Genomic DNA, 23,523 nt, shown 5'->3' on the forward strand with positions numbered 1-23,523 from the left:
GAGCCAAGGCGCGTTGGGGCTGTTGTTGGCTGCCCGAGGAGACTTTTCCTTTGCACAAAGCAGCTACCAGAAGCTCGTTTTGGGCCGTCGGTGCCATGGGGCCTTGGCACTGAGCGGCCGAACTGGCTCAGAGGGCATGGCTGTGGCCTGGGGCATAAGGCCTTCGCGCGCCCAATCCTGCTTCCCCGCCAAGGAGAACCCGTGGGGAGTGGGTTTCGGGCACCGGAGACCCCCAGCAAAGCAGCAGGGCCCAGGGAGCCAGGGGCAGCCCCGCACCGCTTTGCCCTCTGGAGAGCGGAGGGCCGGGGGCGAAAAGGGCTTGCGTTGCTTTCATGAGCCGAGGCGCGTTGGGGCTGTTGTTGGCTGCCCGAGGAGACTTTCCCTTTGCACAAGGCAGCTGCCAGAAGCTTGTTTTGGGCCGTCGGTGCGACGGGGCCTCGGCGCTGAGCGCCCGAGCTGGCTCAGGGTGCATGGCTACGGCCAGGGCGCAGAAGGTCTTCGCGCGCCAAATCCTGCTTCCCCGCCAAGGAGAACCCGTAGGGAGTGGGTTTCGGGCACCGGAGACCCCCAGCACAGCAGCAGTGCCTAGGGAGCCAGGGACAGCCCTGCACCGCTTGGCCCTCTGGAGAGGGGAGGGCTGGGGGTGAAAACGGCTTGTGTTGCTTTCATGAGACTAGGCGAATTCGGGCTGTTGTTGGCTGCCCGAGGAGACTTTCCCTTTGCAAAATGCAGCCGCCAGAAGCTCGTTTTGGGCCGTCGGTGCGACGGGGCCTCGGCGCTGAGCGGCCGAGCTGTCTCAGGGCGCATGGTTTGGGCGTGGGCCCAGAAGGTCTTCGAGCGCCCAATCCTGCTTCCCCGCCAAGGAGAACCCGTCGGGAGTTGGTTTCGGGCACCGGAGACCCCTAGCACAGCAGCAGGGCCTAGGGAGCCAGGGGCAGCCCTGCACCGCTTGGCCCTCTGGAGAGCGGAGGGCCGGGGGCAAAAACGGCTTGCGTTGCTTTCCTGAGCCGAGGCGCGTTGGGGCTGTTGTTGGCTGCCCGAGGAGACTTTCCCTTTGCACAATGCAGCCGCCAGAAGGTCGTTTTGGGCCGTCGGTGCGACGGGGCCTCGGCGATGAGCGGCCGAGGTGGCTCAGGGGGCATGGTTGGGGCGTGGGCCCAGAAGGTCTTCGAGCGCCCAATCCTGCTTCCCCGCCAAGGAGAACCCGTGGGGAGTGGGTTTCGGGCACCGGAGACCCCCAGCAAAGCAGCAGGGCCCAGGGAGCCAGGGGCAGCCCTGCCCCGCTTTGCCCTCTGGAGAGCGGAGGGCCGGGGGCGAAAACGGCTTGCGTTGCTTTCCTGAGCCGAGGCGCGTTGGGGCTGTTGTTGGCTGCCCGAGGAGACTTTCCCTTTGCACAATGCAGCTGCCAGAAGCTTGTTTTGGGCCGTCGGTGCGACGGGGCCTCGGCGCTGAGCGGCCGAGCTGGCTCAGGGTGCACGGCTGCGGCCTGGGCGCAGAAGGTCTTCGCGCGCCAAATCCTGCTTCCCCGCCAAGGATAACCCGTGGGGAGTGTGTTTCGGGCATCGGAGACCCCCAGCAAAGCAGCAGGGCCCAGGGAGCCAGGGGCAGCCCTGCCCCGCTTTGCCCTCTGGAGAGCGGAGGGCCAGGGTCGAAAACGGCTTGTGTTGCATTCCTGAGCCGAGGCGCGTTGGGGCTGTTGTTGGCTGCCCGAGGAGACTTTCCCTTTGCACAAGGCAGCTGCCAAAAGCTCGTTTAGGGCCGTCGGTGCAACTGGGCCTCGGCGCTCAGCGGCCGAGCTGGCTCAGGGGGCATGGCTGCGGCCTGGGCGCAGAAGGCCTTCGCGCGCCCAATCCTGCTTCCCCACCAAGGAGAACCCGTCGGGAGTGGGTTTCGGGCACCGGAGTCCCCCAGCACAGCAGCAGGGCCTAGGGAGCCAGGGGCAGCCCTGCACCGCTTGGCCCTCTGGAGAGCGGAGGGCGGGGGGCGAAAACGGCTTGTGTTGCTTTCATGAGCCTAGGCGCATTCGGGCTGTTGTTGGCTGCCCGAGGAGACATTCCCTTTGCAAAATGCAGCCTCCAGAAGCTCGTTTTGGGCCGTCGGTGCGACGGGGCCTCGGCGATGAGCGGCCGAGGTGGCTCAGGGGTCATGGTTGGGGCGTGGGCCCAGAAGGTCTTCGAGCGCCCAATCCTGCTTCCCCGCCAAGGAGAACCCGTCGGGAGTTGGTTTCGGGCACCGGAGACCCCTAGCACAGCAGCAGGGCCTAGGGAGCCAGGGGCAGCCCTGCACCGCTTGGCCCTCTGGAGAGCGGAGGGCCGGGGGCAAAAACGGCTTGCGTTGCTTTCCTGAGCCGAGGCGCGTTGGGGCTGTTGTTGGCTGCCCAAGGAGATTTTCCCTTTGCACAAGGCAGCTGCCAGAAGCTCGTTTTGGGCCGTCGGTGCGACGGGGCCTCGGCGATGAGCGGCCGAGCTGGCTCAGGGGGCATGGTTGGGGCGTGGGCCCAGAAGGTCTTCGAGCGCCCAATCCTGCTTGCCCGCCAAGGAGAACCCGTGGGGAGTGGGTTTCGGGCACCGGAGACCCCCAGCAAAGCAGCAGGGCCCAGGGAGCCAGGGGCAGCCCCGCACCGCTTTGCCCTCTGGAGAGCGGAGGGCCGGGGGCGAAAACGGCTTGCGTTGCTTTCCTGAGCCAAGGCGCGTTGGGGCTGTTGTTGGCTGCCCGAGGAGACTTTTCCTTTGCACAAAGCAGCTACCAGAAGCTCGTTTTGGGCCGTCGGTGCCACGGGGCCTTGGCACTGAGCGGCCGAGCTGGCTCAGAGGGCATGGCTGCGGCCTGGGGCATAAGGCCTTCGCGCGCCCAATCCTGCTTCCCCGCCAAGGAGAACCCGTGGGGAGTGGGTTTCGGGCACCGGAGACCCCCAGCAAGGACACAGGGCCCAGGGAGCCAGGGGCAGCCCCGCCCCGCTTTGCCCTCTGGAGAGCGAAGGGCCGGGGGCGTAAACGGCTTGCGTTGCTTTCATGAGCCTAGGCGCGTTGGGGCTGTTGTTGGCTGCCCGAGGAGACTTTCCCTTTGCAAAATGCAGCCGCCAGAAGCTCGTTTTGGGCCGTCGGTGCGACGGGGCCTCGGCGCTGAGCGGCCGAGCTGGCTCAGGGCGCATGGTTTGGGCGTGGGCCCAGAAGGTCTTCGAGCGCCCAATCCTGCTTCCCCGCCAAGGAGAACCCGTCGGGAGTTGGTTTCGGGCACCGGAGACCCCTAGCACAGCAGCAGGGCCCAGGGGGCCAGGGGCAGCCCTGCACCGCTTGGCCCTCTGGAGAGCGGAGGGCCGGGGGCAAAAACGGCTTGCGTTGCTTTCCTGAGCCGAGGCGCGTTGGGGCTGTTGTTGGCTGCCCGAGGAGACTTTCCCTTTGCACAATGCAGCTGCCAGAAGGTCGTTTTGGGCCGTCGGTGCGACGGGGCCTCGGCGATGAGCGGCCGAGGTGGCTCAGGGGGCATGGTTGGGGCGTGGGCCCAGAAGGTCTTCGAGCGCCCAATCCTGCTTCCCCGCCAAGGAGAACCCGTGGGGAGTGGGTTTCGGGCACCGGAGACCCCCAGCAAAGCAGCAGGGCCCAGGGAGCCAGGGGCAGCCCCGCCCCGCTTTGCCCTCTGGAGAGCAGAGGGCCGGGGTCGAAAACGGCTTGGTTTGCTTTCCTGAGCCGAGGCGCGTTGGGGCTGTTGTTGGCTGCCCGAGGAGACTCTCCCTTTGCACAATGCAGCCGCCAGAAGCACCTTTTGGGCCGTCGGTGCGACGGGGCCTCGGCGATGAGCGGCCGAGGTGGTCAGGGGGCATGGTTTGGGCCTGGGCCCAGAAGGTCTTCGAGCGCCCAATCCTGCTTCCCCGCCAAGGAGAACCCGTGGGGAGTTGGTTTCGGGCATCGGAGACCCCTAGCACAGCAGCAGGGCCTAGGGAGCCAGGGGCAGCCCTGCACCGCTTGGCCCTCTGGAGAGCGGAGGGCCGGGGGCAAAAACGGCTTGCGTTGCTTTCCTGAGCCGAGGCGCGTTGGGGCTGTTGTTGGCTGCCCGAGGAGACTTTCCCTTTGCACAATGCAGCTGCCAGAAGCTCGTTTTGGGCCGTCGGTGCGACGGGGCCTCGGAGCAGAGCGGCTGAGCTGGCTCAGGCGGCATGGCTGCGGCCTGGGCGCAGAAGGCCTTCGAGCGCCCAATCCTGCTTCCCCGCCAAGAAGAACCCGTGGGGAGTGGGTTTCGGGCACCGGAGACCCCCTGCAAAGACACAGGGCCCAGGGAGCCAGGGGCAGCTCCGCCCCTCTTTGCCCTTTGGAGAGCGGAGGGCCGGGGGCGAAAACGGCTTGCGTTGCTTTCCTGAGCCGAGGCGCGTTGGGGCTGTTGTTGGCTACCCGAGGAGACTTTCCCTTTGCACAATGCAGCTGCCAGAAGCTCGTTTTGGGCCGTCGGTGACACGAGGCCTCGGCACAGAGCGGCCGAGCTGGCTCAGGGGGCATGGCTGCGGCCTGGGCGCAGAAGGCCTTCGCGCGCCCAATCCTGCTTCCCCGCCAAGGAGAACACGTGGCGAGTGGGTTTCGGGCACCGGAGACCCCCAGCAAAGACACAGGGCCCAGGGAGCCAGGGGCAGCTCCGCCCCTCTTTGCCCTTTGGAGAGCGGAGGGCCGGGGGCGAAAACGGCTTGCGTTGCTTTCCTGAGCCGAGGCGCGTTGGGGCTGTTGTTGGCTGCCCGAGGATACTTTCCCTTTGCACAATGCAGCTGCCAGAAGCTCGTTTTGGGCCGTCGGTGCCACGGGGCCTTGGCACTGAGCGGCCGAACTGGCTCAGGGGGCATGGCTGCGGCCTGGGGGCAGAAGGCCTTCGCGCGCCCAATCCTGCTTCCCCGCCAAGGAGAACCCGTGGGGAGTGGGTTTCGGGCACCGGAGACCCCCAGCAAGGACACTGGGCCCAGGGAGCCAGTGGCAGCCCCGCCCCGCTTTGCCCTCTGGAGAGCGGAGGGCCGGGGGCGAAAACGGCTTGCGTTGCTTTCCTGAGCCGAGGCGCGTTGGGGCTGTTGTTGGCTGCCCGAGGAGACTTTCCCTTTGCACAATGCAGCCGCCAGAAGCTCGTTTTGGGCCGTCGGTGCGACGGGGCCTCGGCGCTGAGCGGCCGAACTGCTCAGGGGGCATGGCTGGGGCGTGGGCGTAGAAGGACTTCGCGCGCCCAATCCTGCTTCCCCGCCAAGGAAACCCGTGGGGAGTGTGTTTCGGGCATCGGAGACCCCCAGCAAAGCAGCAGGGCCCAGGGAGCCAGGGGCAGCCCCGCACCGCTTTGCCCTCTGGAGGGCGGAGGGCCGGGGGCGAAAAGGGCTTGCGTTGCTTTCATGAGCCGAGGCGCGTTGGGGCTGTTGTTGGCTGCCGGAGGAGACTTTCCCTTTGCAGAACGCAGCCGCCAGAAGCTCGTTTTGGGCCGTCGGTGCGACGGGCCCTCGGCGATGGGCGGCCGAGGTGGCTCAGGGGGCATGGTTGGGGCGTGGGCCCAGAAGGATTTCGCGCGCCCAATCCTGCTTCCCCGCCAAGGAGAACCCGTGTGGAGGCGGTTTCGGGCACCGGAGAACCCCAGCAAAGACACAGGGCCCAGGGAGCCAGGGGCAGCCCTGCCCCGCTTTGCCCTCTGGAGAGCGGAGGGCCAGGGTCGAAAACGGCTTGCGTTGCATTCCTGAGCCGAGGCGCGTTGGGGCTGTTGTTGGCTGCCCGAGGAGACTTTCCCTTTGCACAATGCAGCCGCCAGAAGCACCTTTTGGGCCGTCGGTGCGACGGGGCCTCGGCGATGAGCGGCCGAGGTGGCTCAGGGGGCATGGTTTGGGCCTGGGCCCAGAAGGTCTTCGAGCGCCCAATCCTGCTTCCCCGCCAAGGAGAACCCGTGGGGAGTGGGTTTCGGGCACCGGAGACCCCCAGCAAAGCAGCAGGGCCCAGGGAGCCAGGGGCAGCCCCGCACAGCTTTGCCCTCTGGAGAGCGGAGGGCCGGGGGCGAAAACGGCTTGCGTTGCTTTCCTGAGCCAAGGCGCGTTGGGGCTGTTGTTGGCTGCCCGAGGAGACTTTCCCTTTGCACAATGCAGCTGCCAGAAGCTCGTTTTGGGCCGTCGGTGCCACGGGGCCTCGGCACAGAGCGGCCTTGCTGGCTCAGGGGGCATGGCTGCTGCCTGGGCGCAGAAGGCCTTCGCGCGCCCAATCCTGCTTCCCCGCCAAGGAGAACCCGTCGGGAGTTGGTTTCGGGCACCGGAGACCCCCAGCAAAGCAGCAGGGCCCAGGGAGCCAGGGGCAGCCCCGCCCCGCTTTGCCCTCTGGAGAGCGGAGGGCTGGGGTCGAAAACGGCTTGCGTTGCTTTCCTGAGCCGAGGCGCGTTGGGGCTGTTGTTGGCTGCCCGAGGAGACTTTCCCTTTGCACAATGCAGCTGCCAGAAGGTCGTTTTGCGCCGTCGGTGCGACGGGGCCTCGGCGATGAGCGGCCGAGGTGGCTCAGGGGGCATGGTTGGGGCGAGGGCCCAGAAGGTCTTCGAGCGCCCATTCCTGCTTCCCCGCCAAGGAGAACCCGTGGGGAGAGGGTTTCGGGCACCGGAGACCCCCAGCAAAGCAGCAGGGCCCAGGGAGCCAGGGGCAGCCCCGCCCCGCTTTGCCCTCTGGAGAGCGGAGGGCCGGGGTCGAAAACGGCTTGGTTTGCTTTCCTGAGCCGAGGCGCGTTGGGGCTGTTGTTGGCTGCCCGAGGAGACTCTCCCTTTGCACAATGCAGCGGCCAGAAGCACCTTTTGGGCCGTCGGTGCGACGGGGCCTCGGCGATGAGCGGCCGAGGTGGTCAGGGGGCATGGTTTGGGCCTGGGCCCAGAAGGTCTTCGAGCGCCCAATCCTGCTTCCCCGCCAAGGAGAACCCGTGGGGAGTTGGTTTCGGGCATCGGAGACCCCTAGCACAGCAGCAGGGCCTAGGGAGCCAGGGGCAGCCCTGCACCGCTTGGCCCTCTGGAGAGCGGAGGGCCGGGGGCAAAAACGGCTTGCGTTGCTTTCCTGAGCCGAGGCGCGTTGGGGCTGTTGTTGGCTGCCCGAGGATACTTTCCCTTTGCACAATGCAGCTGCCAGAAGCTCGTTTTGGGCCGTCGGTGCCACGGGGCCTTGGCACTGAGCGGCCGAACTGGCTCAGGGGGCATGGCTGCGGCCTGGGGGCAGAAGGCCTTCGCGCGCCCAATCCTGCTTCCCCGCCAAGGAGAACCCGTGGGGAGTGGGTTTCGGGCACCGGAGACCCCCAGCAAGGACACTGGGCCCAGGGAGCCAGTGGCAGCCCCGCCCCGCTTTGCCCTCTGGAGAGCGGAGGGCCGGGGGCGAAAACGGCTTGCGTTGCTTTCCTGAGCCGAGGCGCGTTGGGGCTGTTGTTGGCTGCCCGAGGAGACTTTCCCTTTGCACAATGCAGCTGCCAGAAGCTCGTTTTGGGCCGTCGGTGACACGAGGCCTCGGCACAGAGCGGCCGAGCTGGCTCAGGGGGCATGGCTGCGGCCTGGGCGCAGAAGGCCTTCGCGCGCCCAATCCTGCTTCCCCGCCAAGGAGAACACGTGGCGAGTGGGTTTCGGGCACCGGAGACCCCCAGCAAAGACACAGGGCCCAGGGAGCCAGGGGCAGCTCCGCCCCTCTTTGCCCTTTGGAGAGCGGAGGGCCGGGGGCGAAAACGGCTTGCGTTGCTTTCCTGAGCCGAGGCGCGTTGGGGCTGTTGTTGGCTGCCCGAGGATACTTTCCCTTTGCACAATGCAGCTGCCAGAAGCTCGTTTTGGGCCGTCGGTGCGACGGGGCCTCGGCGCTGAGCGGCCGAACTGCTCAGGGGGCATGGCTGGGGCGTGGGCGTAGAAGGACTTCGCGCGCCCAATCCTGCTTCCCCGCCAAGGAAACCCGTGGGGAGTGTGTTTCGGGCATCGGAGACCCCCAGCAAAGCAGCAGGGCCCAGGGAGCCAGGGGCAGCCCCGCACCGCTTTGCCCTCTGGAGGGCGGAGGGCCGGGGGCGAAAAGGGCTTGCGTTGCTTTCATGAGCCGAGGCGCGTTGGGGCTGTTGTTGGCTGCCGGAGGAGACTTTCCCTTTGCAGAACGCAGCCGCCAGAAGCTCGTTTTGGGCCGTCGGTGCGACGGGCCCTCGGCGATGTGCGGCCGAGGTGGCTCAGGGGGCATGGTTGGGGCGTGGGCCCAGAAGGATTTCGCGCGCCCAATCCTGCTTCCCCGCCAAGGAGAACCCGTGTGGAGGCGGTTTCGGGCACCGGAGAACCCCAGCAAAGACACAGGGCCCAGGGAGCCAGGGGCAGCCCTGCCCCGCTTTGCCCTCTGGAGAGCGGAGGGCCAGGGTCGAAAACGGCTTGCGTTGCATTCCTGAGCCGAGGCGTGTTGGGGCTGTTGTTGGCTGCCCGAGGAGACTTTCCCTTTGCACAATGCAGCCGCCAGAAGCACCTTTTGGGCCGTCGGTGCGACGGGGCCTCGGCGATGAGCGGCCGAGGTGGCTCAGGGGGCATGGTTTGGGCCTGGGCCCAGAAGGTCTTCGAGCGCCCAATCCTGCTTCCCCGCCAAGGAGAACCCTTGGGGAGTGGGTTTCGGGCACCGGAGACCCCCAGCAAAGCAGCAGGGCCCAGGGAGCCAGGGGCAGCCCCGCACAGCTTTGCCCTCTGGAGAGCGGAGGGCCGGGGGCGAAAACGGCTTGCGTTGCTTTCCTGAGCCAAGGCGCGTTGGGGCTGTTGTTGGCTGCCCGAGGAGACTTTCCCTTTGCACAATGCAGCTGCCAGAAGCTCGTTTTGGGCCGTCGGTGCCACGGGGCCTCGGCACAGAGCGGCCTTGCTGGCTCAGGGGGCATGGCTGCGGCCTGGGCGCAGAAGGCCTTCGCGCGCCCAATCCTGCTTCCCCGCCAAGGAGAACCCGTCGGGAGTGGGTTTCGGGCACCGGAGACCCCCAGCAAAGCAGCAGGGCCCAGGGAGCCAGGGGCAGCCCCGCCCCGCTTTGCCCTCTGGAGAGCGGAGGGCTGGGGTCGAAAACGGCTTGCGTTGCTTTCCTGAGCCGAGGCGCGTTGGGGCTGTTGTTGGCTGCCCGAGGAGACTTTCCCTTTGCACAATGCAGCCGCCAGAAGCTCGTTTTGGGCCTTCGGTGCGACGGGGCCTCGGCGCTGAGCGGCCGAACTGGCTCAGGGGGCATGGCTGGGGCGTGGGCGTAGAAGGACTTTGCGCGCCCAATCCTGCTTCCCCGCCAAGGAAACCCGTGGGGAGTGTGTTTCGGGCATCGGAGACCCCCAGCAAAGCAGCAGGGACCAGGGAGCCAGGGGCAGCCCCGCCCCGCTTTGCCCTCTGGAGGGCGGAGGGCCGGGGGCGAAAAGGGCTTGCGTTGCTTTCATGAGCCGAGGCGTGTTGGGGCTGTTGTTGGCTGCCCGAGGAGACTTTCCCTTTGCACAATGCAGCTGCCAGAAGCTTGTTTTGGGCCGTCGGTAGGACGGGGCCTCGGCGCTGAGCGGCCGAGCTGGCTCAGGGTGCATGGCTGCGGCCTGGGCGCAGAAGGTCTTCGCGCGCCCAATCCTGCTTCCCCGCCAAGGAGAACCCGTCGGGAGTGGGTTTCGGGCACCGGAGACCCCCAGCACAGCAGCAGGGCCTAGGGAGCCAGGGGCAGCCCTGCACCGCTTGTCCCTCTGGAGAGCGGAGGGCGGAGGGCGAAAACGGCTTGCGTTGCTTTCCTGAGCCGAGGCGCGTTGGGGCTGTTGTTGGCTGCCCGAGGAGACTTTCCCTTTGCACAATGCAGCCGCCAGAAGCTCGTTTTGGGCCGTCGGTGCGACGGGGCCTCGGCGATGAGCGGCCGAGCTGGCTCAGGGGGCATGGTTGGGGAATGGGCCCAGAATTCCTTCGCGCGCCCAATCCTGCTTCCCCTCCAAGGAGAACCCGTGGGGAGTGGGTTTCGGGAACGGAGACCCCCAGCACAGCAGCAGGGCCTAGGGAGCCAGGGGCAGCCCTGCACCGCTTGGCCCTCTGGAGAGAGGAGGGCCGGGACGAAAACGGCTTACGTTGCTTTCCTGAGCCGAGGCGCGTTGGGGCTGTTGTTGGCTGCCCGAGGAGACTTTCCCTTTGCACAAGGCAGCTGCCAGAAGCTCGTTTTCGGCCGTCGGTGCGACGGGGCCTCGGCGCTGGGCGGCCGAGCTGGCTCAGGGGGCATGGCTGCGGCCTGGGCGCAGAAGTCCTTTGCGCGCCCAATCCTGCTTCCCCGCCAAGGAGAACCCGTGGGGAGTGGGTTTCGGGCACCGGAGACCCCCAGCAAATCAGCAGGGCCCAGGGAGCCAGGGGCAGCCCACCCCACTTTGCCCTCTGGAGAGTGGAGGGCCGGGGGCGAAAACGGCTTGCGTTGCTATCCTGAGCGGAGGCGCGTTGGGGCTGTTGTTGGCTGCCCGAGGAGAATTTCCCTTTGCACAATGCAGCTGCCAGAAGCTCGTTTTGGCCCGTCGGTGCCACGGGGCCTCAGCGCTGAGCGGCCGAGATGGCTCAGGGGGCATGGCTGCGGCCTGGGCGCAGAAGGGCTTCGCGCGCCCAATCCTGCTTCCCAGCCAAGGAGAACCCGTGGGGAGTGGGTTTCGGGCACCGGAGACCCCCAGCAAAGACACAGGGCCCAGGGAGCCAGGGGCAGCTCCGCCCCTCTTTGCCCTTTGGAGAGCGGAGGGCCGGGGGCGAAAACGGCTTGCGTTGCTTTCCTGAGCCGAGGCGCGTTGGGGCTGTTGTTGGCTGCCCGAGAATACTTTCCCTTTGCACAATGCAGCTGCCAGAAGCTCGTTTTGGGCCGTCGGTGCCACGGGGCCTTGGCACTGAGCGGCCGAACTGGCTCAGGGGGCATGGCTGCGGCCTGGGGGCAGAAGGCCTTCGCGCGCCCAATCCTGCTTCCCCGCCAAGGAGAACCCGTGGGGAGTGGGTTTCGGGCACCGGAGACCCCCAGCAAGGACACTGGGCCCAGGGAGCCAGTGGCAGCCCCGCCCCGCTTTGCCCTCTGGAGAGCGGAGGGCCGGGGGCGAAAACGGCTTGCGTTGCTTTCCTGAGCCGAGGCGCGTTGGGGCTGTTGTTGGCTGCCCGAGGAGACTTTCCCTTTGCACAATGCAGCCGCCAGAAGCTCGTTTTGGGCCTTCGGTGCGACGGGGCCTCGGCGCTGAGCGGCCGAACTGCTCAGGGGGCATGGCTGGGGCGTGGGCGTAGAAGGACTTCGCGCGCCCAATCCTGCTTCCCCGCCAAGGAAACCCGTGGGGAGTGTGTTTCGGGCATCGGAGACCCCCAGCAAAGCAGCAGGGCCCAGGGAGCCAGGGGCAGCCCCGCACCGCTTTGCCCTCTGGAGGGCGGAGGGCCGGGGGCGAAAAGGGCTTGCGTTGCTTTCATGAGCCGAGGCGCGTTGGGGCTGTTGTTGGCTGCCGGAGGAGACTTTCCCTTTGCAGAACGCAGCCGCCAGAAGCTCGTTTTGGGCCGTCGGTGCGACGGGCCCTCGGCGATGGGCGGCCGAGGTGGCTCAGGGGGCATGGTTGGGGCGTGGGCCCAGAAGGATTTCGCGCGCCCAATCCTGCTTCCCCGCCAAGGAGAACCCGTGTGGAGGCGGTTTCGGGCACCGGAGAACCCCAGCAAAGACACAGGGCCCAGGGAGCCAGGGGCAGCCCTGCCCCGCTTTGCCCTCTGGAGAGCGGAGGGCCAGGGTCGAAAACGGCTTGCGTTGCATTCCTGAGCCGAGGCGCGTTGGGGCTGTTGTTGGCTGCCCGAGGAGACTTTCCCTTTGCACAATGCAGCCGCCAGAAGCACCTTTTGGGCCGTCGGTGCGACGGGGCCTCGGCGATGAGCGGCCGAGGTGGCTCAGGGGGCATGGTTTGGGCCTGGGCCCAGAAGGTCTTCGAGCGCCCAATCCTGCTTCCCCGCCAAGGAGAACCCGTGGGGAGTGGGTTTCGGGCACCGGAGACCCCCAGCAAAGCAGCAGGGCCCAGGGAGCCAGGGGCAGCCCCGCACAGCTTTGCCCTCTGGAGAGCGGAGGGCCGGGGGCGAAAACGGCTTGCGTTGCTTTCCTGAGCCAAGGCGCATTGGGGCTGTTGTTGGCTGCCCGAGGAGACTTTCCCTTTGCACAATGCAGCTGCCAGAAGCTCGTTTTGGGCCTTCGGTGCGACGGGGCCTCGGCGCTGAGCGGCCGAACTGGCTCAGGGGGCATGGCTGGGGCGTGGGCGTAGAAGGACTTTGCGCGCCCAATCCTGCTTCCCCGCCAAGGAAACCCGTGGGGAGTGTGTTTCGGGCAACGGAGACCCCCAGCAAAGCAGCAGGGACCAGGGAGCCAGGGGCAGCCCCGCCCCGCTTTGCCCTCTGGAGGGCGGAGGGCCGGGGGCGAAAAGGGCTTGCGTTGCTTTCATGAGCCGAGGCGTGTTGGGGCTGTTGTTGGCTGCCCGAGGAGACTTTCCCTTTGCACAATGCAGCTGCCAGAAGCTTGTTTTGGGCCGTCGGTAGGACGGGGCCTCGGCGCTGAGCGGCCGAGCTGGCTCAGGGTGCATGGCTGCGGCCTGGGCGCAGAAGGTCTTCGCGCGCCCAATCCTGCTTCCCCGCCAAGGAGAACCCGTCGGGAGTGGGTTTCGGGCAACGGAGACCCCCAGCACAGCAGCAGGGCCTAGGGAGCCAGGGGCAGCCCTGCACCGCTTGTCCCTCTGGAGAGCGGAGGGCGGAGGGCGAAAACGGCTTGCGTTGCTTTCCTGAGCCGAGGCGCGTTGGGGCTGTTGTTGGCTGCCCGAGGAGACTTTCCCTTTGCACAATGCAGCCGCCAGAAGCTCGTTTTGGGCCGTCGGTGCGACGGGGACTCGGCGATGAGCGGCCGAGCTGGCTCAGGGGGCATGGTTGGGGAATGGGCCCAGAATTCCTTCGCGCGCCCAATCCTGCTTCCCCTCCAAGGAGAACCCGTGGGGAGTGGGTTTCGGGAACGGAGACCCCCAGCACAGCAGCAGGGCCTAGGGAGCCAGGGGCAGCCCTGCACCGCTTGGCCCTCTGGAGAGAGGAGGGCCGGGACGAAAACGGCTTACGTTGCTTTCCTGAGCCGAGGCGCGTTGGGGCTGTTGTTGGCTGCCCGAGGAGACTTTCCCTTTGCACAAGGCAGCTGCCAGAAGCTCGTTTTCGGCCGTCGGTGCGACGGGGCCTCGGCGCTGGGCGGCCGAGCTGGCTCAGGGGGCATGGCTGCGGCCTGGGCGCAGAAGTCCTTTGCGCGCCCAATCCTGCTTCCCCGCCAAGGAGAACCCGTGGGGAGTGGGTTTCGGGCACCGGAGACCCCCAGCAAATCAGCAGGGCCCAGGGAGCCAGGGGCAGCCCACCCCACTTTGCCCTCTGGAGAGTGGAGGGCCGGGGGCGAAAACGGCTTGCGTTGCTATCCTGAGCGGAGGCGCGTTGGGGCTGTTGTTGGCTGCCCGAGGAGACTTTCCCTTTGCACAATGCAGCTGCCAGAAGCTCGTTTTGGCCCGTCGGTGCCACGGGGCCTCAGCGCTGAGCGGCCGAGATGGCTCAGGGGGCATGGCTGCGGCCTGGGCGCAGAAGGGCTTCGCGCGCCCAATCCTGCTTCCCAGCCAAGGAGAACCCGTGGGGAGTGGGTTTCGGGCATGGGAGACCCCCAGCAAAGACACAGGGCCCAGGGAGCCAGGGGCAGCCCCGCCCCGCTTTGCCCTCTGGAGAGCAGAGGGCGGGGGACGAAAACGGCTTGCGTTGCTTTCCTGAGCCAAGGCGCGTTGGGGCTGTTGTTGGCTGCCCGAGGAGACTTTCCCTTTGCACAATGCAGCTGCCAGAAGCTCGTTTTGGGCCGTCGGTGCGACGGGGCCTGGGCGCTGAGCGGCCGAGCTGCCTCAGGGGCATGGCTGCGGCCTGGGCGCATAAGGCCTTCGCGCGCCCAATCCTGCTTCCCCGCCAAGGAGAACCCGTCGGGAGTGGGTTTCGGGCACCGGACACCCCCAGCACAGCAGCAGGGCCTAGGGAGCCAGGGGCAGCCCTGCACCGCTTGTCCCTCTGGAGAGCGGAGGGCGGAGGGCGAAAACGGCTTGCGTTGCTTTCCTGAGCCGAGGCGCGTTGGGGCTGTTGTTGGCTGCCCGAGGAGACTTTCCCTTTGCACAATGCAGCCGCCAGAAGCTCGTTTTGGGCCGTCGGTGCGACGGGGCCTCGGCGATGAGCGGCCGAGCTGGCTCAGGGGGCATGGTTGGGGAATGGGCCCAGAATTCCTTCGCGCGCCCAATCCTGCTTCCCCTCCAAGGAGAACCCGTGGGGAGTGGGTTTCGGGAACGGAGACCCCCAGCAAAGCAGCAGGGCCCAGGGAGCCAGGGGCAGCCCCGCCCCGCTTTGCCCTCTGGAGAGCAGAGGGCGGGGGGCGAAAACGGCTTGCGTTGCTTTCCTGAGCCGAGGCGCGTTGGGGCTGTTGTTGGCTGCCCGAGGAGACTTTCCCTTTGCACAATGCAGCTGCCAGAAGCTCGTTTTGGGCCGTCGGTGCCACGGGGCCTCGGCACAGAGCGGCCTTGCTGGCTCAGGGGGCATGGCTGCGGCCTGGGCGCAGAAGGCTTTCGCGCGCCCAATCCTGCTTCCCCGCCAAGGAGAACCCGTCGGGAGTGGTTTTCGGGCACCGGAGACCCCCAGCACAGCAGCAGGGCCTAGGGAGCCAGGGGCAGCCCTGCACCGCTTGGCCCTCTGGAGAGAGGAGGGCCGGGACGAAAATGGCTTACGTTGCTTTCCTGAGCCGAGGCGCGTTGGGGCTGTTGTTTGCTGCCCGAGGAGACTTTCCCTTTGCACAAGGCAGCTGCCAGAAGCTCGTTTTCGGCCGTCGGTGCGACGGGGCCTCGGCGCTGGGCGGCCGAGCTGGCTCAGGGGGCATGGCTGCGGCCTGGGCGCAGAAGTCCTTTGCGCGCCCAATCCTGCTTCCCCGCCAAGGAGAACCCGTGGGGAGTGGGTTTCGGGCACCGGAGACCCCCAGCAAATCAGCAGGGCCCAGGGAGCCAGGGGCAGCCCACCCCACTTTGCCCTCTGGAGAGTGGAGGGCCGGGGGCGAAAACGGCTTGCGTTGCTATCCTGAGCGGAGGCGCGTTGGGGCTGTTGTTGGCTGCCCGAGGAGAATTTCCCTTTGCACAATGCAGCTGCCAGAAGCTCGTTTTGGCCCGTCGGTGCCACGGGGCCTCAGCGCTGAGCGGCCGAGATGGCTCAGGGGGCATGGCTGCGGCCTGGGCGCAGAAGGGCTTCGCGCGCCCAATCCTGCTTCCCAGCCAAGGAGAACCCGTGGGGAGTGGGTTTCGGGCATGGGAGACCCCCAGCAAAGACACAGGGCCCAGGGAGCCAGGGGCAGCCCCGCCCCGCTTTGCCCTCTGGAGAGCAGAGGGCGGGGGACGAAAACGGCTTGCGTTGCTTTCCTGAGCCAAGGCGCGTTGGGGCTGTTGTTGGCTGCCAGAGGAGACTTTCCCTTTGCACAATGCAGCTGCCAGAAGCTCGTTTTGGGCCGTCGGTGCGACGGGGCCTCGGCGCTGATCGGCCGAGCTGCCTCAGGGGCATGGCTGCGGCCTGGGCGCATAAGGCCTTCGCGCGCCCAATCCTGCTTCCCCGCCAAGGAGAACCCTTGGGGAGTGGGTTTCGGGCACCGGAGACCCCCAGCAAAGCAGCAGGGCCCAGGGAGCCAGGGGCAGCCCCGCACAGCTTTGCCCTCTGGAGAGCGGAGGGCCGGGGGCGAAAACGGCTTGCGTTGCTTTCCTGAGCCAAGGCGCGTTGGGGCTGTTGTTGGCTGCCCGAGGAGACTTTCCCTTTGCACAATGCAGCTGCCAGAAGCTCGTTTTGGGCCGTCGGTGCCACGGGGCCTCGGCACAGAGAGGCCTTGCTGGCTCAGGGGGCATGGCTGCGGCCTGGGCGCAGAAGGCCTTCGCGCGCCCAATCCTGCTTCCCCGCCAAGGAGAACCCGTCGGGAGTGGGTTTCGGGCACCGGAGACCCCCAGCAAAGCAGCAGGGCCCAGGGAGCCAGGGGCAGCCCCGCCCCGCTTTGCCCTCTGGAGAGCGGAGGGCCGGGGTCGAAAACGGCTTGCGTTGCTTTCCTGAGCCGAGGCGCGTTGGGGCTGTTGTTGGCTGCCCGAGGAGACTTTCCCTTTGCACAATGCAGCCGCCAGAAGCTCGTTTTGGGCCTTCGGTGCGACGGGGCCTCGGCGCTGAGCGGCCGAACTGGCTCAGGGGGCATGGCTGGGGCGTGGGCGTAGAAGGACTTTGCGCGCCCAATCCTGCTTCCCCGCCAAGGAAACCCGTGGGGAGTGTGTTTCGGGCATCGGAGACCCCCAGCAAAGCAGCAGGGACCAGGGAGCCAGGGGCAGCCCCGCCCCGCTTTGCCCTCTGGAGGGCGGAGGGCCGGGGGCGAAAAGGGCTTGCGTTGCTTTCATGAGCCGAGGCGTGTTGGGGCTGTTGTTGGCTGCCCGAGGAGACTTTCCCTTTGCACAATGCAGCTGCCAGAAGCTTGTTTTGGGCCGTCGGTAGGACGGGGCCTCGGCGCTGAGCGGCCGAGCTGGCTCAGGGTGCATGGCTGCGGCCTGGGCGCAGAAGGTCTTCGCGCGCCCAATCCTGCTTCCCCGCCAAGGAGAACCCGTCGGGAGTGGGTTTCGGGCACCGGAGACCCCCAGCACAGCAGCAGGGCCTAGGGAGCCAGGGGCAGCCCTGCACCGCTTGTCCCTCTGGAGAGCGGAGGGCGGAGGGCGAAAACGGCTTGCGTTGCTTTCCTGAGCCGAGGCGCGTTGGGGCTGTTGTTGGCTGCCCGAGGAGACTTTCCCTTTGCACAATGCAGCCGCCAGAAGCTCGTTTTGGGCCGTCGGTGCGACGGGGCCTCGGCGATGAGCGGCCGAGCTGGCTCAGGGGGCATGGTTGGGGAATGGGCCCAGAATTCCTTCGCGCGCCCAATCCTGCTTCCCCTCCAAGGAGAACCCGTGGGGAGTGGGTTTCGGGAACGGAGACCCCCAGCACAGCAGCAGGGCCTAGGGAGCCAGGGGCAGCCCTGCACCGCTTGGCCCTCTGGAGAGAGGAGGGCCGGGACGAAAACGGCTTACGTTGCTTTCCTGAGCCGAGGCGCGTTGGGGCTGTTGTTGGCTGCCCGAGGAGACTTTCCCTTTGCACAAGGCAGCTGCCAGAAGCTCGTTTTCGGCCGTCGGTGCGACGGGGCCTCGGCGCTGGGCGGCCGAGCTGGCTCAGGGGGCATGGCTGCGGCCTGGGCGCAGAAGTGCTTTGCGCGCCCAATCCTGCTTCCCCGCCAAGGAGAACCCGTGGGGAGTGGGTTTCGGGCACCGGAGACCCCCAGCAAATCAGCAGGGCCCAGGGAGCCAGGGGCAGCCCACCCCACTTTGCCCTCTGGAGAGTGGAGGGCCGGGGGCGAAAACGGCTTGCGTTGCTATCCTGAGCGGAGGCGCGTTGGGGCTGTTGTTGGCTGCCCGAGGAGAATTTCCCTTTGCACAATGCAGCTGCCAGAAGCTCGTTTTGGCCCGTCGGTGCCACGGGGCCTCAGCGCTGAGCGGCCGAGATGGCTCAGGGGGCATGGCTGCGGCCTGGGCGCAGAAGGGCTTCGCGCGCCCAATCCTGCTTCCCAGCCAAGGAGAACCCGTGGGGAGTGGGTTTCGGGCACCGGAGACCCCCAGCAAAGACACAGGGCCCAGGGAGCCAGGGGCAGCTCCGCCCCTCTTTGCCCTTTGGAGAGCGGAGGGCCGGGGGCGAAAACGGCTTGCGTTGCTTTCCTGAGCCGAGGCGCGTTGGGGCTGTTGTTGGCTGCCCGAGAATACTTTCCCTTTGCACAATGCAGCTGCCAGAAGCTCGTTTTGGGCCGTCGGTGCCACGGGGCCTTGGCACTGAGCGGCCGAACTGGCTCAGGGGGCATGGCTGCGGCCTGGGGGCAGAAGGCCTTCGCGCGCCCAATCCTGCTTCCCCGCCAAGGAGAACCCGTGGGGAGTGGGTTTCGGGCACCGGAGACCCCCAGCAAGGACACTGGGCCCAGGGAGCCAGTGGCAGCCCCGCCCCGCTTTGCCCTCTGGAGAGCGGAGGGCCGGGGGCGAAAACGGCTTGCGTTGCTTTCCTGAGCCGAGGCGCGTTGGGGCTGTTGTTGGCTGCCCGAGGAGACTTTCCCTTTGCACAATGCAGCCGCCAGAAGCTCGTTTTGGGCCTTCGGTGCGACGGGGCCTCGGCGCTGAGCGGCCGAACTGCTCAGGGGGCATGGCTGGGGCGTGGGCGTAGAAGGACTTCGCGCGCCCAATCCTGCTTCCCCGCCAAGGAAACCCGTGGGGAGTGTGTTTCGGGCATCGGAGACCCCCAGCAAAGCAGCAGGGCCCAGGGAGCCAGGGGCAGCCCCGCACCGCTTTGCCCTCTGGAGGGCGGAGGGCCGGGGGCGAAAAGGGCTTGCGTTGCTTTCATGAGCCGAGGCGCGTTGGGGCTGTTGTTGGCTGCCGGAGGAGACTTTCCCTTTGCAGAACGCAGCCGCCAGAAGCTCGTTTTGGGCCGTCGGTGCGACGGGCCCTCGGCGATGGGCGGCCGAGGTGGCTCAGGGGGCATGGTTGGGGCGTGGGCCCAGAAGGATTTCGCGCGCCCAATCCTGCTTCCCCGCCAAGGAGAACCCGTGTGGAGGCGGTTTCGGGCACCGGAGAACCCCAGCAAAGACACAGGGCCCAGGGAGCCAGGGGCAGCCCTGCCCCGCTTTGCCCTCTGGAGAGCGGAGGGCCAGGGTCGAAAACGGCTTGCGTTGCATTCCTGAGCCGAGGCGCGTTGGGGCTGTTGTTGGCTGCCCGAGGAGACTTTCCCTTTGCACAATGCAGCCGCCAGAAGCACCTTTTGGGCCGTCGGTGCGACGGGGCCTCGGCGATGAGCGGCCGAGGTGGCTCAGGGGGCATGGTTTGGGCCTGGGCCCAGAAGGTCTTCGAGCGCCCAATCCTGCTTCCCCGCCAAGGAGAACCCGTGGGGAGTGGGTTTCGGGCACCGGAGACCCCCAGCAAAGCAGCAGGGCCCAGGGAGCCAGGGGCAGCCCCGCACAGCTTTGCCCTCTGGAGAGCGGAGGGCCGGGGGCGAAAACGGCTTGCGTTGCTTTCCTGAGCCAAGGCGCATTGGGGCTGTTGTTGGCTGCCCGAGGAGACTTTCCCTTTGCACAATGCAGCTGCCAGAAGCTCGTTTTGGGCCTTCGGTGCGACGGGGCCTCGGCGCTGAGCGGCCGAACTGGCTCAGGGGGCATGGCTGGGGCGTGGGCGTAGAAGGACTTTGCGCGCCCAATCCTGCTTCCCCGCCAAGGAAACCCGTGGGGAGTGTGTTTCGGGCATCGGAGACCCCCAGCAAAGCAGCAGGGACCAGGGAGCCAGGGGCAGCCCCGCCCCGCTTTGCCCTCTGGAGGGCGGAGGGCCGGGGGCGAAAAGGGCTTGCGTTGCTTTCATGAGCCGAGGCGTGTTGGGGCTGTTGTTGGCTGCCCGAGGAGACTTTCCCTTTGCACAATGCAGCTGCCAGAAGCTTGTTTTGGGCCGTCGGTAGGACGGGGCCTCGGCGCTGAGCGGCCGAGCTGGCTCAGGGTGCATGGCTGCGGCCTGGGCGCAGAAGGTCTTCGCGCGCCCAATCCTGCTTCCCCGCCAAGGAGAACCCGTCGGGAGTGGGTTTCGGGCACCGGAGACCCCCAGCACAGCAGCAGGGCCTAGGGAGCCAGGGGCAGCCCTGCACCGCTTGTCCCTCTGGAGAGCGGAGGGCGGAGGGCGAAAACGGCTTGCGTTGCTTTCCTGAGCCGAGGCGCGTTGGGGCTGTTGTTGGCTGCCCGAGGAGACTTTCCCTTTGCACAATGCAGCCGCCAGAAGCTCGTTTTGGGCCGTCGGTGCGACGGGGACTCGGCGATGAGCGGCCGAGCTGGCTCAGGGGGCATGGTTGGGGAATGGGCCCAGAATTCCTTCGCGCGCCCAATCCTGCTTCCCCTCCAAGGAGAACCCGTGGGGAGTGGGTTTCGGGAACGGAGACCCCCAGCACAGCAGCAGGGCCTAGGGAGCCAGGGGCAGCCCTGCACCGCTTGGCCCTCTGGAGAGAGGAGGGCCGGGACGAAAACGGCTTACGTTGCTTTCCTGAGCCGAGGCGCGTTGGGGCTGTTGTTGGCTGCCCGAGGAGACTTTCCCTTTGCACAAGGCAGCTGCCAGAAGCTCGTTTTCGGCCGTCGGTGCGACGGGGCCTCGGCGCTGGGCGGCCGAGCTGGCTCAGGGGGCATGGCTGCGGCCTGGGCGCAGAAGTCCTTTGCGCGCCCAATCCTGCTTCCCCGCCAAGGAGAACCCGTGGGGAGTGGGTTTCGGGCACCGGAGACCCCCAGCAAATCAGCAGGGCCCAGGGAGCCAGGGGCAGCCCACCCCACTTTGCCCTCTGGAGAGTGGAGGGCCGGGGGCGAAAACGGCTTGCGTTGCTATCCTGAGCGGAGGCGCGTTGGGGCTGTTGTTGGCTGCCCGAGGAGACTTTCCCTTTGCACAATGCAGCTGCCAGAAGCTCGTTTTGGCCCGTCGGTGCCACGGGGCCTCAGCGCTGAGCGGCCGAGATGGCTCAGGGGGCATGGCTGCGGCCTGGGCGCAGAAGGGCTTCGCGCGCCCAATCCTGCTTCCCAGCCAAGGAGAACCCGTGGGGAGTGGGTTTCGGGCATGGGAGACCCCCAGCAAAGACACAGGGCCCAGGGAGCCAGGGGCAGCCCCGCCCCGCTTTGCCCTCTGGAGAGCAGAGGGCGGGGGACGAAAACGGCTTGCGTTGCTTTCCTGAGCCAAGGCGCGTTGGGGCTGTTGTTGGCTGCCCGAGGAGACTTTCCCTTTGCACAATGCAGCTGCCAGAAGCTCGTTTTGGGCCGTCGGTGCGACGGGGCCTGGGCGCTGAGCGGCCGAGCTGCCTCAGGGGCATGGCTGCGGCCTGGGCGCATAAGGCCTTCGCGCGCCCAATCCTGCTTCCCCGCCAAGGAGAACCCGTCGGGAGTGGGTTTCGGGCACCGGACACCCCCAGCACAGCAGCAGGGCCTAGGGAGCCAGGGGCAGCCCTGCACCGCTTGTCCCTCTGGAGAGCGGAGGGCGGAGGGCGAAAACGGCTTGCGTTGCTTTCCTGAGCCGAGGCGCGTTGGGGCTGTTGTTGGCTGCCCGAGGAGACTTTCCCTTTGCACAATGCAGCCGCCAGAAGCTCGTTTTGGGCCGTCGGTGCGACGGGGCCTCGGCGATGAGCGGCCGAGCTGGCTCAGGGGGCATGGTTGGGGAATGGGCCAAGAATTCCTTCGCGCGCCCAATCCTGCTTCCCCTCCAAGGAGAACCCGTGGGGAGTGGGTTTCGGGAACGGAGACCCCCAGCAAAGCAGCAGGGCCCAGGGAGCCAGGGGCAGCCCCGCCCCGCTTTGCCCTCTGGAGAGCGGAGGGCGGGGGGCGAAAACGGCTTGCGTTGCTTTCCTGAGCCGAGGCGCGTTGGGGCTGTTGTTGGCTGCCCGAGGAGACTTTCCCTTTGCACAATGCAGCTGCCAGAAGCTCGTTTTGGGCCGTCGGTGCCACGGGGCCTCGGCACAGAGCGGCCTTGCTGGCTCAGGGGGCATGGCTGCGGCCTGGGCGCAGAAGGCTTTCGCGCGCCCAATCCTGCTTCCCCGCCAAGGAGAACCCGTCGGGAGTGGTTTTCGGGCACCGGAGACCCCCAGCACAGCAGCAGGGCCTAGGGAGCCAGGGGCAGCCCTGCACCGCTTGGCCCTCTGGAGAGAGGAGGGCCGGGACGAAAATGGCTTACGTTGCTTTCCTGAGCCGAGGCGCGTTGGGGCTGTTGTTGGCTGCCCGAGGAGACTTTCCCTTTGCACAAGGCAGCTGCCAGAAGCTCGTTTTCGGCCGTCGGTGCGACGGGGCCTCGGCGCTGGGCGGCCGAGCTGGCTCAGGGGGCATGGCTGCGGCCTGGGCGCAGAAGTCCTTTGCGCGCCCAATCCTGCTTCCCCGCCAAGGAGAACCCGTGGGGAGTGGGTTTCGGGCACCGGAGACCCCCAGCAAATCAGCAGGGCCCAGGGAGCCAGGGGCAGCCCACCCCACTTTGCCCTCTGGAGAGTGGAGGGCCGGGGGCGAAAACGGCTTGCGTTGCTATCCTGAGCGGAGGCGCGTTGGGGCTGTTGTTGGCTGCCCGAGGAGAATTTCCCTTTGCACAATGCAGCTGCCAGAAGCTCGTTTTGGCCCGTCGGTGCCACGGGGCCTCAGCGCTGAGCGGCCGAGATGGCTCAGGGGGCATGGCTGCGGCCTGGGCGCAGAAGGGCTTCGCGCGCCCAATCCTGCTTCCCAGCCAAGGAGAACCCGTGGGGAGTGGGTTTCGGGCATGGGAGACCCCCAGCAAAGACACAGGGCCCAGGGAGCCAGGGGCAGCCCCGCCCCGCTTTGCCCTCTGGAGAGCAGAGGGCGGGGGACGAAAACGGCTTGCGTTGCTTTCCTGAGCCAAGGCGCGTTGGGGCTGTTGTTGGCTGCCAGAGGAGACTTTCCCTTTGCACAATGCAGCTGCCAGAAGCTCGTTTTGGGCCGTCTGTGCGACGGGGCCTCGGCGCTGATCGGCCGAGCTGCCTCAGGGGCATGGCTGCGGCCTGGGCGCATAAGGCCTTCGCGCGCCCAATCCTGCTTCCCCGCCAAGGAGAACCCGTCGGGAGTGGGTTTCGGGCACCGGAGACCCCCAGCACAGCAGCAGGGCCTAGGGGGCCAGGGGCAGCCCTGCACCGCTTGGCCCTCTGGAGAGCGGAGGGCGGGGGGCGAAAACGGCTTGCGTTGCTTTCATGAGCCTAGGCGCATTCGGGCTGTTGTTGGCTGCCCGAGGAGACTTTCCCTTTGCAGAATGCAGCCGCCAGAAGCTCGTTTTGGGCCGTCGGTGCGACGGGGTCTCGGCGATGATAGGCCGAGATGGCTCAGGGGGCATGGCTGCGGCCTGGGCGCAGAAGGCCTTCGCGCGCCCAATCCTGCTTCCCCGCCAAGAAGAACCCGTGGGGAGTGGGTTTCGGGCACCAGAGACCCCCAGCAAAGACACAGGGCCCAGGGAGCCAGGGGCAGCCCCGCCCCGCTTTGCCCTTTGGAGAGCGGAGGGCCGGGGGCGAATACGGCTTGCGTTGCTTTCCTGAGCCGAGGCGCGTTGGGGCTGTTGTTGGCTGCCCGAGGAGACTTTCCCTTTGCACAATGCACCTTCCAGAAGCGCGTTTTCGGCCGACGGTGCCAAGGGGCCTCGGCGCAGAGCGGCCGAGCTCGCTCAGGGGGCATGGCTGCGGCCTGGGCGCAGAAGGCCTTCGCGCGCCCAATCCTGCTTCCCCGCCAAGGAGAACCCGTCGGGAGTGGGTTTCGGGCACCGGAGACCCCCAGCACAGCTCCAGGGCCTAGGGAGCCAGGGGCAGCCCTGCACCGCTTGTCCCTCTGGAGAGCGGAGGGCCGAGGGCGAAAACGGCTTGCGTTGCTTTCCTGAGCCGAGGCGCGTTGGGGCTGTTGTTGGCTGCCCGAGGAGACTTTCCCTTTGCACAATGCAGCCGCCAGAAGCTCGTTTTGGGCCGTCGGTGCGACGGGGCCTCGGCGAT

This window comes from Sus scrofa, chromosome 4, assembly GCF_054392235.1.
Source record: "Sus scrofa isolate SSC_HxYL_T2T_F1_AM1 chromosome 4, Sscrofa_HxYL_maternal_Yorkshire_Landrace_v2.0, whole genome shotgun sequence".
NCBI classification, from domain to species: domain Eukaryota; kingdom Metazoa; phylum Chordata; class Mammalia; order Artiodactyla; family Suidae; genus Sus; species Sus scrofa.